Here is a 17,569-nt window from a genome sequence, read left to right as displayed (position 1 = left end):
GAGAACAGGCCTGTGAACCAAGGCATTTCTGGTTTGATTCCCAGTCACGGCACAGGCCTGGGTTGTGGGCCATATCCCCAGTATGGGGTGTGCTACAGGCAACCACACATTGATGTTTCACTCCCTCTCTTTCTTTCTCCCTTCCCCATCTCTCTAAAATTAATAAAAATAAAATCTTTTAAAAAGAAGATATAAACATAATAAACATATATAAACCCAATATAGGAGCACCCAAATACTTAGATAATCTTGGAGGGCTTCAAGAAAGATATAGATAACAACACACTTATACTAGGGGATTTTAAGACCCCACTGTCAAAAATGGACAGATCTTCCAAACAAAATATCAACAAGGATATCGCAGCATTGAACAATGCCCTAATCAAATGGACTTAACCAATATCTATAGAACCTTTTGTCCCAAAGAAGCAAAATACACATTCTTTTCAAATGCACATGAAACATTTTCAAAGATTGACCATATGATAGGACACAAAACAAGCCTCAACAAATTCAAGAAAATGGAAATCATACCAAGCATTTTCTCTGACCACAAGGGCCTGAAACTAGAAACCAATCTCAAGAAAAAAACACAACAAAACTCAAATTCATGGAGATTAAATAGCATGTTATTAAACAATGAATGTGTTAAGAATAATATCAAGGAAGAAATAAAAAATATCTGGAAACAAATAAAAATGAACTCACAATAGCCCAAAACTTATGGGACACATGAAGGAAGTCCTGTGAGGGAAGTTCATAGTGATACAGGCCTACCTAAAAAAGATAGAAACATTTCAAATAAAGAACCTAAACCTGCATCTATAAGACTGGAGGAACAACAAAGACATCCCAGAGCAAGTAGAAGGAAGGAAACAACAAAGATCAGAGCAGAATTAAACGGCATAGAGATGAAAAGCACAATTCTAAAAATCAATGAATCCAGGAGCTGATTCTTTGAAAAGATAAACAAAATCAACAAGTCTTTAAGCAAACTCATCAAGAAAAAAAGAGAGGACCCAAATAAACACAATCAGAAATGAAAGAGGAGAGATTACAACTGATACCACAGAAATACAAAGAATTGTAAGAAATTACTATGAAGAGCTTTATGGCAAGAATATGAAAATCCAGGTGAAATGAACAAATTTCCCCCAAAAGTATATTCTCCCAAAACTGAATGAAGAAGAAACAGAAAGCCTGAACAGACCAATAACAGCTGACAAAATTGAAGCAGTAATAAAAATAAAAAAAAAAAAAACTCCTGTCACACTAAAGCCCTGGATCAGATGGCTTCACAGAATTTTACAAAACATTTAAGGAAGATCTAACCCCTATCCTTCACAGACTTTTCCAAAAAATCCAAAATGATGAAAGACTCCCAAACTCTTTTTATGAAGCCAGTCTCACCCTAATCCCAAAACTAGATAAAGACACAACAAAGAAAGAAAACGTCAGGCCAATATCACTGATTAACATAGACACTAAAATCCACAACACAATATTGGCAAACTGCACCCAGCAATACATTAAAAAAGATCATACACCATGACCAAGTGGGATTCATCCCAGGGATGCAAGGATGGTACAATTTTCTCAAATCAATAAACTTAATAAATCACATAAACAAAATCAAAGACAAATATTACATAATTATATCAATGGGTGTGGAAAAAGCATTTGATAAGGTACAGCACCCATTTATGATAAAAACATTCAGCCAAGTGGAAATAGAGGGAACATTTCTCAACATGATGAAGGCCATATATGAGAGACCTACAGCCAACATCATACTCAATGGGCAAAAACTAGAAACTTTCCCACTAAGATCAGGAAGAAGACAAGGTTGTCCACTTTCACCACTTCTATTCAGTATGGTATTGGAGGTCCTAGTCACAGCAATCAGAAAAGAAGAAGATATCAAAGGCATCCAAATTGGAAAGGAGAAAGTAAAACTGTCATTGTTTGCAGATGACATAATGATATACATAGAAATCTCTATAGACCCCATGAAAAAACTACTTGATCTAATAAGTGAATTTGGCAAAACAGTGATATACAAAGTCAATATGGAGAAATTGAAGGAATTTTGTACACCAACAATGAAATATCAGAAACCCTGTATACATTGTATATATCCCATACATTCACTGTGGGATATATATAACACTAGTGCAAGTAGGTCACTCACACTAAGAACTTGCATCACATCTGTAGCTTTTTCTTCCTGGACCTTTCTAAACAATTACTTTAGGCATTCTGCTATCCAATGACTTTTGATTCTGTTATCTCTGATAGAACATTTATTCAACAACTCATTGTTGAGGTGTAAGGAGGGAGTGCCTTTTATTGCCTTCCCACTCTCTATCCACTCTTCTTGTAAATAATCCTGATCTAAGCACAGCCAATGGATCAGCATTACCTACTAAATAATGTGTAAATTAATTAATATAGCATTCAAGATCTTTGATAGTATTTTCCCATCTAGTTATCAGCCCTTATATCCTACTTTCCTTTATATTCCCTGTACCCCATGCTACCCAAGTACCACAAAAGTTTATTATGCATTTTCCCTTCTGTGCCTTTTCATATTCTTATATCCTGTAGAAAAGCCTTTCTACCTCTTCTAGCCAAAAAAATCCTATCATCTGATCAATTTTGGATGATTAAATAAATTATGATATAACCATATATTAGAATAATTTGTGATTATTAATTTGATGAGTTACAAATGGTTATAAATTCCATAGATTGTCCCCTCATGCCAGAAACTCTGCAAGGTGCTGAGAATACAGAGCTTCATGAGTCAGACACAATTGATGCCATCATGAACCCTGTGGTTGAGTGGAACTTATTGACATTGAGGAACTCAGTAAAATTGTCTGATTACTTGAAAATAACTGTAGGGTGATGTGGACATTTAATCTAGTCTAATGGTAAGGGGAAGCTTTTTGGAGGTAGCCATGTTTAAAGCATACCTAACACGTGGAAAGATTGTGGTTCTCAAACTTTTTAATGTCAGGATCCCTTTACATTCTTTTTTTAGTATATTTTAGTAATTATGCTATTACACTTTTCCCAATTTTCACCTTTATCCCCCACTGTCCTGCAACCCTGAACTCTCCAGCATTTCACCTCTTGGTTCACGTCCATGGGTTGTACACATAAGTTCTTTGACTTCTCTGTTTCCTATACCATTCTTAACCTCTCCCCATCTATTTTATTTCTACCAATTATGCTTCTTTTTTCCTGTACCTTTCCTGCATTCTTTCCCTCAGCCTCCCCACTGGAAACCCTCCATGTGGTCTCCATTTCTCTGATTCTAGTCCTATTCTAGTTGTTTGGTTAGTTTTCGTTTTTGTTTTTTATAGGGTCATTTGTTGATAGTTGTGAGTTTGTTGTCATTTTACTTTTCATAGTTTTTTATCTTCTTCTATCTCTTAGGTAAGTCCTTCTAACATTTCATATAATAAGGGCTTGGTGATGATGAATTCCTTTAACTTGATCTTTTCTGGGAAGCACTTTATCTGCCCTTCTCTTCTAACTGGTAGCTTTTCTGGATAGAGTAATCTTGGATATAGATTCTTGCCTTTAATGACTTGGAATATTTCTTTCCAGCCCCTTCTTGCCTGCAAAGTTTGTTTTGAAAAATAAGCTGATATTCTTATGGGCACTCCTTTGTAGGTAACTCTTTCCTTTCCTCTTGCTGCTTTTAAGAATCTCTCTTTATCTTTAACCTTGGGTAACTTAATGATAATGTGCCTTGGTGTGTTCCTCTTTGGGTCCAATTTGGCACTCTCTGGGCTTCCTGGATTTCTTGGAAGTGTATTTCCTTTGCCAAATTGGGTAAGTTTTCCTTCATTATTTGTTCAAGTAAGTCCTCAACTTCTTGCTCTACCTATTCTCCTTCTGGCACCCCTATAATTTGGATGTTGGAATGTTACAAGTTGTCCCAGAGTTTCCTAAGCCTCTACTTATTGTTTTTCAATTCTTGTTTCTTCATTTTGATCCAGTTGGATGTTTATTTCTTCCTTTTGTTCCAAATTGTTGATTTGAGTTCCAGTTTCCTCCCTGTATATTTTGCTTTATTTCACTTTGGATAGCCTTCATTTCTTCCTTCATTTTGTGACTGAGTTCACTCAGTTCTGTGAGTATCCTGATTAACAGCGATTTGAACTCTGCATCAGGTAGGTTGCCTATCTCCTCATTGTTTAACTCTTTTTCAGGAATTTTGATCAGTTCTTTCATTTGGGCCATATTTACTTGTCTCAGTGCACCTGTTATGTTCTAAGGAGGCAAGACCGTAGGTATTCACCAGGGTGAGGCAACTGTCTTTGCTGCATTGTGGTGCTGTGGGGGGGTGGGGGGTGGGGCAGAGAGGGAACAATGCAGCTCACTTGTTTTGCTCTAGCTCTGCTTTCCAACAAACTCTCTTGTGTGAGACTGGGAGTTTCTCCCACCATGGCAACCCCCTCAGGAGTTTACAGCTATCTTTGAGTCTTTAGTTCCCCATTTGGCTGGCCTAGCTCTGCCTAGCTTGTGTAGTTCTCCACCTTGCCTTGAGTCTCCTCAGCCCAGCTCTGCCTGTACTACCAGTCTGGGTGAATGTTTCTTTAACTCCTTGGTTGTCGGAGTTCTATGCAGTTCTGCCTGTTTATTGTTTTTAGATTGGTTGTTATCCTTCTTCTGGTTGTGTGAAGAAGTGAAGTGTTTCTACCTATACTTCCATCTTGGCCCGAACTCCCTTTTACATTCTTTTTAAAAATATATTTTTTATTGATCGTGCCATTACAGTTGTCCCATTTCCCCTTCATTTCCCTCCATCCTGCACACCACCTCCCCCACCATTCCCCCCCCCCCGTTAGTTTATGTCCATGTGTCACAAGTTCTTTAGATTCTATATTTCTCATACTATTCTGGCCCTCCCCCTGTCTATTTTCTACCTACCGTCTATGCTACTTATTCTCTGAACCTTTTCTCCCCTTCTCCTCCTCCCACTCCCGTGTTGCTAACCCTCCACGTGATCTCCATTTCTATGGTTCCACTCCTGATCTAGCTGTCTGCTTAGTTTGCTTTTGTTTTAGGTGTGGTTGTTAATAACTGTGAGTTTGCTGTCCTTTCACTGTTCATATTTTTTATCTTCTTTTTCTTAGATAAGTCCCTTTAACATTTCACATAATAAGGGTTTGGTGATGATGAACTCCCTGAACTTGACCTTATCTGAGAAGCACTTTATCTGCCCTTCCATTCTAAATGAAAGTTTTGCTGGATAGAGCAATCTTGGCTGTAGGTCTTTGGATTTCATGACTTGGAATACTTCTTTCCAGCCCCTTCTTGCCTGTAAAGTCTCTTTTGAGAAATCAGCTGACGGTCTGATGGGAACTCCTTTGTAGGTGACTGTCCCCTTATCTCTTACTGCTTCTAGGATTCTCTCCTTCATTTTCATCTTGGCTAATGTCATTATGATGTGCCTTGGTGTGTTCTTCCTTGGGTCTACCTTCTTTGGGACTCTCTGAGCTTCCTGGACTTCCTGGAAGTCTATTTCCTTTTCCATACTGGGGAAGTTCTCCTTTATTATTTGTTCAAATACGTTTTCCACTTGTGTCTGTTTCTTTCCCCCTTCTGGTACCCCTATAATTCAGATGTTGGAACGTTTAAAGATGTCCTGGAGGTTCCTAAGCCTCTCCTCATTTTTTGGAATTCTTGTTTCTTCATTCTTTTCTGTTTGCTCATTTTTTTCTTCCTTCTGGTCCACTCCCTTGATTTGAGTCCCAGTTTCCTTTCCATCACTATTGGTTTCCTGTGCATTTCCCTTCATTTCACTAAGTTTAGCCTCCATTTGTTCCTCTAATTTGTGACTAAAATCAACCAGTTCTGTGAGCATCCTGATCACCAGTGTTTTGAATTGTGCATCTGATAGGTCGGCTATCTCTTTGTCCCTTAGAAGTATTGGCTCTGGGGCTTTGAGCTGTTTTTCTTGAGCCATAATGTTTGGTCTGTTCGCACCTGTTATGTATGAGGGTGCAGAGCCTTAGGTGTTCCCCAGGGTAGGGCGACCCAGTTGTAGGGTTGTTACTCTGTATGTGGGGGCGAAGTCAGAGAGGGGCAATGGCATTTGTTCTGCTCTCTCTTGGATTTTGGTCCCCTCTGCTGCTTCCCGCAAGCAAATTGAGCCCTTCTGGCACTGTTTTCCAGGTGTGTGGGCTTGTGCACCCTCCAGGACTCTGTGGGTCTCTCCAACAAACTCTCTGTGAGCCTGGGAGCTTCTCCTGGCACCTCAAGCTCAAAAGACCTTCCAATTGGTGCTTTTAGGCTTAAATCCCTGTTTCTGGGGCCCTGCTCCACGTGGTATGTCTCACTGCTCACTCCTCTGCCTGATTTATCTCTGTGCGAATGTGTGACTGCAGTCAGCCAGCTGCCCTGCACCCTTACTGGGTCCGCCCATTGCCACCCTTGCCTGGGATCCGCCAACTGCAACCTCTGGGCCTGGGTTGGTCCAGCCACCTTTTTCTGCACAACCCCGCTCCACCAGCCAGTGACTCCACCCCTAGTACCAGTCTGGCTGAATGGTTAGTTGTTGTTGGACTTCCATACAGTTCAATTTTCTGTGTTTTGGTTGCATTTTTGTTACTAAAACTTTGTTGTCTTTAAACTTGGTTGTGCAAGAGGCACAGTGTTTCCACCTCCATCTTGGCTGGAAGTCCCTACATTCTTTTATTCATTTATTTTTTATTGTTCTTCAAGCACAGTTGTCTCCATTTTCACTCCACCATGCCCCCCTGACCTACCCATCCTGGACTTCCAACCCTCAATCCTAGCCTGCTTTGGCTTTGTCCATGGGTCCTTTATACATGTTCATTACTGATCCTTCCCCTTCTTTCCCCCATTATTTCCCTCCCCCTCCCCCTCTGGTTACTGTCAGTTTGTTCTTTATTTCAATGTCTCTGGTTATATTTTGCTTGCTTGTTTGTTTTATTGGTAAGGTTCCACTTCTTAAGAATACTGTAGGACTTCAAATAGCTTTTCTTTATGTAGGAAAAATTATCTACATATACACACATGTACTATATACACACAGAGAAAGTATCTGTGTGTCCACAAAGTTTCCAGGCATATACTATGAAAAATAGAGACATCTATTGAAGAAGACACAAGATAGAAGACACATTGTATATAGGACAATGATACCTCAGTCCCCTTCAAAGTAGGCACTTTGGGACCTCACACAGTTCTCCCAATCACCATCAGCTGCCCCATCGTATTTTCCTGAATTTTATTGGTGGTCTGAAATCTCTTCCCTTTCAAACGTGATTTTAGTTTTAGGAAAAGTCAGAAATTGCAGGATGCCAAAACTAGTTCATTGGTAGTAGTTTGAATCAAGTCATTAGCAACGCAGCATGATGTTCCTTCTGTTCTGGTACCAGAAGCTATGGATTTTTGCCACAACACATTTTATGCCAAGATCCTGTGTCAAAATCTTGGACACAGTAGTTTTTGGAATCCCCAGATCAGCTTCTAGTTTTTGTACTATCAGTTACCAACCTTTGTTGATTGCAGCCTGCATACATTCAACATTTCTGGGTGTTCTGCTTGTTGCAGGCCTCCGAGAATGTGGACCACTTTTAACATATTCTCAACCTTCTTTGGAGCATTTGTGCAAACCGTTCTCTTTACACTGACAATGGCTGGACTTTTTCAGGACTGACTACACACACATACACACATACACACATGCTCAAACAGTAGTGGGCAAAAAATGGGCTTACAATACTAACACAAGGAAATAATACAATAATAATACAAGAATAAACTCTGTGTTTTACATCCTCATAACTGTACTCTTACTTTTGCCCACCCCTGTGTATATACTGCATTATAATTTAAAATGTTTAATAATTTAAAATTATAACAAACTTAACACACACATTTTTATGATGGATAACTCTTTTCTGCATCACAAAAAACATTAGAGAGAAGAGTGGCACTGTTTCACATGCTAACTAATCTCTTTAATATCGAGCATAGTAGAAGATACTGGATTTTTACATGTGCTTTGAATTTAGTCTTCTGTGGTATGTTGTTTTGATTGAGGAGTATGAAAATAATCCTGCCTCACAGAGATATCTACTTAGAAAATTGAGGAATATTTTAATAGCTTTGTCAGAGTATTGTGGTTGTTCTTCTTTGACACTATATCAAAGTGCAACAAGTCGCAATTTCTCAAAGGTTAGTTGCAATTTGAAATCTGAAACTTTATCAATGAACTTTTCATACTGTTATTTAAAAATTATTAGTCTACATTTCTCTTTCTTTTGTTGAATTTTTATTTATTTATCTTTAGAGGGGAAGGGAAAGAGAGAGGCAGAGAAACATCAATGTATGGTTGCCCCTCATGTGTCCCCTGCTGGGAACTGGCCTGTAACCCAGGCATGTGCCCTGACTGGGAGTTGAACCGCGATCCTCTGGTTTGCAGGCCCACACTCAATCCACTGAGCTACACCAGCGAGGCTTACACTTATCTTTGAATGGGTTCTTTAACTATGCATGAATCTGACTTTGTGAATTCCCTGAAAGGATCTCAGATCCATAGGGACCTTCTGATCACACTATGTGTCAGCTTATAGAATAAGGGTTACTTTGACATTTGGGAGATAGCACAGATAAAATAAATAGTCTAATAGTCAGAAAAGTGCAGGAGATTGCTTAGGTTATGATGTCACTGAATAGTCAAGATATACAATAATACAGTAGGATCTCAATTCTTTAAAGGGAAATGATAAAGAATAAAGTCTGTAAAGAAATACTCCAAAATGTTAACAGCAGTTTTTATAGGCCATTTTCTAAAATTTTTACATTTCTCTAAACTTTTATATTTTCTGCAATGAGCTGGTTATTATTTTATATACCACATATAAAGGGGAAGTAAAACTCATTATTTGCAGACAGCATGAGAGTGTACATAGAAAACCTTATAGTCTCCACAAAAATATTCTTCAACCTAATAAATCAATGTGCTCAAAAATCAGGATATAAAATTGATATTCAGAAATTGAGAGCATTTTGGTCACCAACAGTGAAACATTAGAAAGAGAATCTTGAGGGGAAAAATCCAATTTTCTATGACAACAAGAAAAATAAAGTACCTAGGAATTAACTTAACCAAGGAGGTAAAAGACCTGTACTTGGAAAACTACAGAACCCTGAAGAAAGAAATTGAGGAGGATACAAATAAATGGAGGCGTATACCATGTTCATGTATAGGAGGAATTAAGTTCATTAAAATGTCCATACTACCCAAAGCAATCTATAGATTCAACACAATTCCTATTAAAATACCAATGCCATATTTCACAGATATAAAACAAATACTTCAAAAATTTATATGGAACTAAAGAAGGCCCTGAATAGCCTCAGCAATCTTGAGAAAGACGAACAAAGTAGGAGGAATCACAATATCTGATATCACACTATACTACAAGGCCACTGTAATCAAAACAATCTGGTATTAGCACAAGAACAGACACATAGATCAATAGACCAGTATAGGGAGCCTGGGGATAAACCCATGTGTCTATGCTCAATTAATATTTGACAAAGGGAGCATGAATATACAGTTGAGTAAATATAGCCTCTTCAATAAATGGTTTTGGGAAACTGTACTGGTATATAAAAAAATGAAGCTAGACAACCTACTTACACCACATTCAAGAACCAACACCAAATGGATAAAAGATTTAAATATAAGTCAGGACACCATAAGAATCCTAGAGGGAAACATAGGAAGGAAATTTTTAGATAACCAATATGGCAATATTTTTGCCAATATATCTCCTAGGGCAAAAGAAATAAAGTAAAAAATAAACAAATGGGACTACATCAAATTAAAAAGCTTCTGCTTGACTAAAAAAAATCAGAATGAAAAGGGAACCAGCCATATGGGAGAACATATTTGTCAATGACACATTAGACAAGGGTTTGATCTCCAAAATATATAAAGAACTCACACAACTCCACTCCAGGTAGACAAGAAACCCAATTAAAAATGGGGAAAGGACTTGAACAGACACTTCTCCAAAAAGGACATATAGAGGGTCCAGAGATATAGGAAAGGATGCTCAACATCACTAGCCATCAGAGAGATGCAAATTAAAAATACAATGAGATATCAGCTCACACTGGTCAGAGTGACCTTCATTAATAAATCAACAAACAATAAGTTCTGGTGAGGATGGGGAGAAAAGGGAACCCTCGTGCATTATTGGTGGGTAAGCAGACTGGTACAGCCACTGTGGAAAATAGTATGCAATTTCCTCAGAAAACTAAAAATGGAGCTGCCTTTCAACCCAGCAATTCCACTGCTGGGAATATACCCTAAGAATCCTGAAATTCCAATTCAAAGGATCTTGTGCACCCCTATGTTCATAGCAATTTACAATTCCAAGTGCTAGAAATAGCTTAAATGCCCATCAGTAGATGGATGAGAGGATCAAAAGACTTTGGTACATTTACACAACGGAATACTATGCAGTAGAATGAAAGGAGCTTGTACCTTTTGCAACAGCATTGGTGGAACTGGAGAATATTATGCTAAGTCAAATAAGCCAGTCAGTGAAAGATAAATACCATGTGATCTCACCTATAAGGGGAACCTATGAACAAAAATAAACTAACAAGCAAAGTAAAATCAGAGGCACGGAAACATGCAACAGACTGACAGTGAAAAGAGGGTAGGGGGATATTGGCAGAAAGAAGGGATAGAGGCTAGTCAAGGAACATGTATAAGTGACCCATGGACATGGACAATAGTGTGTGGGTTGACTAGGAATGGGGGTGAGCTGCTCAGAAGAGCTCAAAGGGAGTAAATGGGAAAACTATAATAGAATAACAATAAAAATTAACAAAAAAGAGAAATGAAACCAAGGCTATAGTAAGAGATAAAGAATGACACTACATAATGATAAAGAGAACAATCCATCAAGAGGATATACCCTAGTAAATATTTATATACCCAGCATAGGAGCACCTAAATATGTAAAGCAAATCTTGATAGACATGAAGAGAGAGGTTTACAGAAAAACAGTCATAGTTGGGGATTTTTACACCCCACTAAGTTCAATGGATAGATCTTCCAGACAGAAAATCAACCAGGAGATAGTGGCTTTAAAGGACACACTAAATTAAATGTATTTAATTGATATCTTCAGAGCATTTCACCCCAAAGCAGCAGAATATACATACTTTTCAAGTGCACATGGAATGTTTTCTAGGATAGACCACATGTTAGGGCACAAAACAAGCCTTATAAGATTGAAATCATATCAATCATCTCTGATCATAATGCTATAAAAGTAGAAATCAATGACAAAAATACAACTGAAAAATACACAAAGATATTGAGGCAAAACAACATGTTACTAAACAATGAATGGGTCAACAATGAGATCAGGGGAAAAACCAAAAGATACCTTGAAACAATGAAAAAAGAAACACAACAACCCAAAATCAGTGGGACGCTTGGAAAGCAGCCCTGATTGGGAAACTCATAGAATTACAGTTCTATTTCAAGAGATAAGAAAAGGCTTAAATTAACAATCTAACTTTACAGTTATGCATGTACCATATTTTTATCATGGACAAGTAGGTCCCAATTCTTGAGTGTGAGAAAGACATAGAAACAAGAAATCTTTAAGATAATATAATGCAGTACTTGGCAATGATAGAGACAGAGCATACTATAGAGGAAGGGGACCCAATTCAATTTTGAGATTCCAATGAAGGTGACTTAAAAGAAAAGATATGAACTGTGTCTGAGAACTAAGATTCCACCAAATGAAGTGAAGGTAAAAGTCGTATTAAGCTGAATGGATAGCATGAGGCAACAGTGCTGAGAAAACATTACGTGTAATGAAAATGATAAGCAATTCAGAGGTACAGATAGTGGCAAAAAGTGAGACAGATGACAGAGGTCAGTCATAGAAGGATGTCTGTGTGCCATTAAAATGTGAGGTTTGTTCTGAGTAGGATGGAAAGGAATAGAAATAAAAAAGTTCAGATAGAAGGGTTGCCTTTGCAGGAAATACTGAGTCTTCTGGATTTTGTACTTCTGCAAAACTCCATTTAAATCCTGTTTTTCTCCATCAACCAGGCTGACATTCCCCAAAGACTAGGCCCACCCAAGTCACTTCCAGTGGCTGTGTGTGCACTTCACTAAAATCTCTAAAAACCTCCACAAACAGAAAATAAGTAACACCTGGCCTCAATGTGCCTGTACTAATTGTTAAGCAGTTGGAAGTCCAGCACTAGTGACAACTACCTCACTTCACAGCTTAGCCTATCCCAGGTACCTCAAAGCCCAGCACCAGGGGCAACCATATGCAGGTAGGTCAGTTTGTAGCTCATACAAGATATCCCCAGGCAGGTCGCATTCTAAACTCGATCGTGGCCTGCATCTACAAAGATACCAGAGGATCTAAATACCCAGTGGTCAACTTCAGACCATGCCAGAGGATCACTCCACAAACAATACACTCAAAAAGCAGACTCAGCAGGCTAGAGCCCCACTAAAGTGAACCCCACTCCATAGGGTCAGCCCCTGCGTAACAGCTCATCCACTGTAGTAATGGCCAGTCCTCAAAACCAATCAGCCTGAGGGTCAATTCCTCTCACTGTTCACTGATGAGTGAATAGCAATCAAGGCTCAACTACAGTAGGAGGGCACACACAATCCACAAACCTGGAACACTTGGCTCAAGTAACCAGGAAGACTGTGTCAATGGACCCCACAGGACACCACTACAAAGGTCATTCTACCAAAACTTGGAAGTGTAGCAGCTACATCTAGCCCTGCAGAGGTCATGGTCAAAAAAATTACAGTGTAGGTAGCATGTATCTGAGAGATACATTCATTACTAATATGTGCTAAAATGTGGGAAAAAATAAAAACATTGCAAATTTGCATTTGTTATATTTATATAAAATACATGATTTTTATCTCTTTTCAGTTACAATCTAAAAATTATTAAACAAAGAAATGTAAAAACATAAGGAATATTTTTTTCTTTTCAAATAATGGAAACATGGATATTGCTTAAAAATACAACCAAAAATATCTTTAACATTAATTAGTCAGAATCTTCAATAGTTGGCTTTGCAAAACCTTTGTAACAGCCATCACAAACAATATTGCTATGCTCAAGGCATAAATACTTTTCACAACACTTGCAAAGATATTTTGATAAGTAACTCATTTTGGATGTATACTCTTCATTGATGTGTAATTCATCTTCACTTTCTTCAGTAGAAATATCTTGCTTGGTATCTAAATCTTCTGAATGAGTTTTCACACAATCTCCATTATGTGAATGGAGATTTCTAAATCACTCTTATTTTTACATTTGACTCTATTATTCTCATCATTGGACTTGAGTAGCATTCGCTGAAGTTCTTCAACATCTCTTGGATTATCAAATTGATATATTTTCCCAGCCATTTTCAATGGTAAGTAGAAGAAACCAACACTGACTTTGAAGTTCACAAAAAAACAAAAAACAACTACACCAACACTGACTTTGGAGTTTTGGGTATCTCTCAAATACAATTTACTATTGAATATCACACACCCATACAAAACATATTATAGCTAAAATGACAGCTTAATTATAATGGCTTAATGTTAGTCATATACAAACACACAGCTAGTCATGATTTTGAACCTATGCACCCGATATATGTAAAAATATTTAAAAAAAGAGTTTGTATCTCTCATATCAGCTGCTATCTCTGAAGGGTTAATACATAGAAATATACACAGGAAGGCAGACAAATTGAGGAGACAAAGAAACATGTTCCAAATGAAAGAACAGAACAAAATTCCAGAAAAACTAAACTAAATGAAGAAAACCAATCTACCAGATCTAGAGTTCAAAATACTGGCTATAAGAATGCTTAATGGTCCTAGCTGGTGTGGCTCAGTGGATTGAGCACTGGATTATGAACCAGGGGTTCACCAGTTTGTTTCCCAGTCAGGGCACATACCTGGGTTTTAGGCTGGATCCCCAGTGGGGGGTGTGTGGGGAGCAACTACACATTGGTGTTTCTCTCCTTCTCTTACTCTCTCCCTTCCCTTCTCTCTAAAAATAAATAAATAATCCTGGCTGGTGTGGCTCAGGGGATTGAGAATGTGCCTATAAACCAAAGAGTCACCAATTTGGTTCCCAATCAGGGCACATGCCTGGGTTGTGGGCCAGGTTCCCCATGGAGGGTACACTAGAGGCAACCACTCATGCATGTTTCTCTCCCACTCTTTCTCCTTCCCTTCCTTTGTCTCTAAATATAAATAAATAAATAAAATATTTAAAAATAAAAATAAATAACTAAAATTTTTTAAAAATGCTTAATGATCTCTGTGGGAATTTCAACAAAGGAAACATAGAAATGGAGTTAAAAAACATAAAGAACCAATCAGAAATGAAGAATACAATAACTGAAATTAAGGATACATTACAGGAAATCAACATTAAAGTAGATAAAGCAAAGGATTAAATCAACAATTCAGAAGATATGAAAGCAGAAAACACCCAATCAGAACAGCCAAAGAAACTGGAATCCAAAAAAAAGTGAGGATAGTTTAAGGAGACACGGGGGCAACTTCATGCATACCAATATTCACACATTGGAGGTTCTAGGAGAAAAGAGACAGCAAGGAGTTAAAAATCCATTTGAAAAAATAATTATGAAAAAGTTCCTTAACCTCCTGCAGCAAATAGATATATCAGTTCAGGAAGCACAGAAAGTTCCACACAAGATGAACACAAAGAGGTCTGCACCAAGACATACAATCATTAAAATGTGAAAGGTTAAAGACAAAGAGAGAATCTTAAAAGCAGCAAGAGAAAATTAGTGTTATAACCAAGTATTATTAGTGTCACAATAGCCAAGATACGCAAATAGCCCAAGTGCCCATCAGTAGATAAATGGATAAAATAACTGTGGAATACTACACAGCCAGAAAGAAGGAAATCTTACACTCGTAACAGCACAGACGGATCAGGAGGTTACTGTGCTAAGTGAAATAAGCCAGTTAGAGAAAGACAAATACTATCTAATCTCACTTATATGTGGAATCTAATGAATAAAATAAATTGATGAACAAAATAGAAACAGAGGCATGGACACATGGAACAGACTGACAGCTGTCAGAGCGGAGGGGGTACTAGATCAAAGAAGGTGAAGGGATTAGCCAAAGAACATATATGCATGACCCATGGACACAGACAACAGTGTGGTAATGGCCTGAGAGAAGGGAGATGGAGCAGATGCTGGTGGAAGAGGGCAAAGTAGTGGATGGGGACATCTGTAATAATGTCATCATTAAAAATAAAGAAAAAATATCACACAGTAAAAATAGTTATAGTATGGTATTTGAAAATTTTAAGTATTGCTATTGTCAGGTGCATGTGCATTATATAATTGCTCTTCAAATTTGACTTCTTGGAAATAAAAATCTGATTTTAAAGTTTAAAAAAGGAGTTAGTTACATACAAGGGTGCTCCCATAAGACTGTCAGCTGATGTCTCAGTAGAAACTTTATAGGCCAGAAGGGACTGACACAAAATATTGAAAGTGGTGAAAAGCAAGGACCTATAACCAAGATTTCCCAGCAAAGCCCTCATTTAGAATCAAAAGACAGATAAAGAGCTTCCCAAACAAGAAAACGCTAAAGGAGTTCACCACCACCAAACCAGTATTACAAGAAATGTTAAAGTGTCTTCTTTAAGAAGAAAACAAAAACATGAATAAAATGGCAATAAATACATATCTGTCAACAATTACTTTAAATGCAAGTGGATTAAATTATCTTATCGAAACACATATGCTGGCTGAACAGATAACAAAACAAGATCCTTATGTATGTGGTCTATAAGAGACTCCCTTCAGATCGAAAGACATACAAGACTGAAAGTAAAAGAATATAAAAAGATATTTCATAAAAATAAAAACAAAGCTGGAGTAGTGATACTTATACCAGACAAAATAGATTTTAAATCAAAGGCTATAAAAAGAAACAAAAAATGACCCCATGATTCCACTTTGGGGTTTTTATCTGAAAAAACCCAAAACACTTCATTGAAAAAGCATATACGATATGTTTACTGCAGTATTATTTACAATAGCCAAGCCAGAGAAGCACCCTAAGAGTACATCAATAGAATAGATAAAGAAGTTCATATATACCATAGAATATCATTCAGCCACAAAAAAGAATACAATATTGTCATTTGAAACAACATGTAGGCTTACAGAGTGAAAATGTTATATGAATAAAATAAGTCAGACAAAGAAAGACAGATGCTACATGATTTTATTTATTTATATTTGGAATCTTAAAATCAAAATAAATGAACGGAAACAGACTCATATATACAATGAATATTTTGGTAGTTGCTAGATAGCAGGGGTTTGGGAGGATGGGTGTAAAGGTGAAGGGATTAGAAGTACAAATTGGTAGTCACAGAATATTCATGGGGATGTAAAGTGAAGTATAGTACAGTATAGGGACTATAGTCAATACTGTTGTAATAACTATGTATGGTGTCAGATGAGAACTATGTTTATCAGGGTGATTGCTTTGTAAATTATTCGAATGTCCAATCACTGGGTTGTACACCTGAAACTAATATAATATTGCACATCAACTGTGACTGAAAACTGAAAAAAATATTTTAAAAAAATTGAGCTTTGAATCTCAGTTCTGGAAGTGACTCATTGTATGTCCATGGATAACTGTCAAAACTGTAACTTCTTGGCATCCTCATCTATAAAGAGGTTCTTAGTTTATCTTATTGGTTTATTAGGGGAATTAAGTGAAATAATGCAGGTTCAATGCTTTTGCATTTGTATAGTCATCGTAGGTGTTTTATACTTTACATCCGTTTTAAAGTTTTATGATTTTAAAATGTTTTAAAATGCTATGTGTCTTATAGCTGAGGTTATTTTCTAATTTGGTAAGTAAGAGCAATTGAACAATGGTTCATGCTTCCAGGTATAATTATGTAGTCTCTGTGGTTTAATAATCCAATTCCAGGGTTAGAAATAATTGTCCAAGCCTTAAAAGTGGGAAAAGAGAATTATTTTTGAGGACTGCTGGAAGTTATGTAGTGGATCCTCTAGGCTAGGAGTGTCAAACTCATTGTCACTGGGTGCCACATCAACCTTGCTGTTGCCTTCAAAGGGCTGAAATAATTTTAGGACTGTATAAATGGAACTACTCCTTAACTGTTAAAAAGCTGAGATTACATTTGGCCCTTTGAAGGCAACTGCGAGGCTGATGTGGCCCCCTGGTGAAAATGAGTTTGACACTGCTCTAGGCCCACAGGGGCGTCCAACTTTTTGGCGTCTTTGGGCCACACTGGAAGAAGAAGAGTTGTCTTCGGCCACACATTAAATACATTGAGACAGGTCATCACAAAAGAATTTCATAATATTTTAAGTAAATTTACCATTTTGTGTTGGGCTGTGTTCATAGCGATCCTGGGATGTATGCAGCCTGTGGGCTGCAGGTTGGACACCC

This window comes from Sturnira hondurensis, unplaced genomic scaffold, assembly GCF_014824575.4.
Source record: "Sturnira hondurensis isolate 20B ecotype Veracruz unplaced genomic scaffold, ASM1482457v3 Scaffold0006566, whole genome shotgun sequence".
Classification (NCBI taxonomy): domain Eukaryota; kingdom Metazoa; phylum Chordata; class Mammalia; order Chiroptera; family Phyllostomidae; genus Sturnira; species Sturnira hondurensis.
This window is presented reverse-complemented; position numbering follows the sequence as displayed.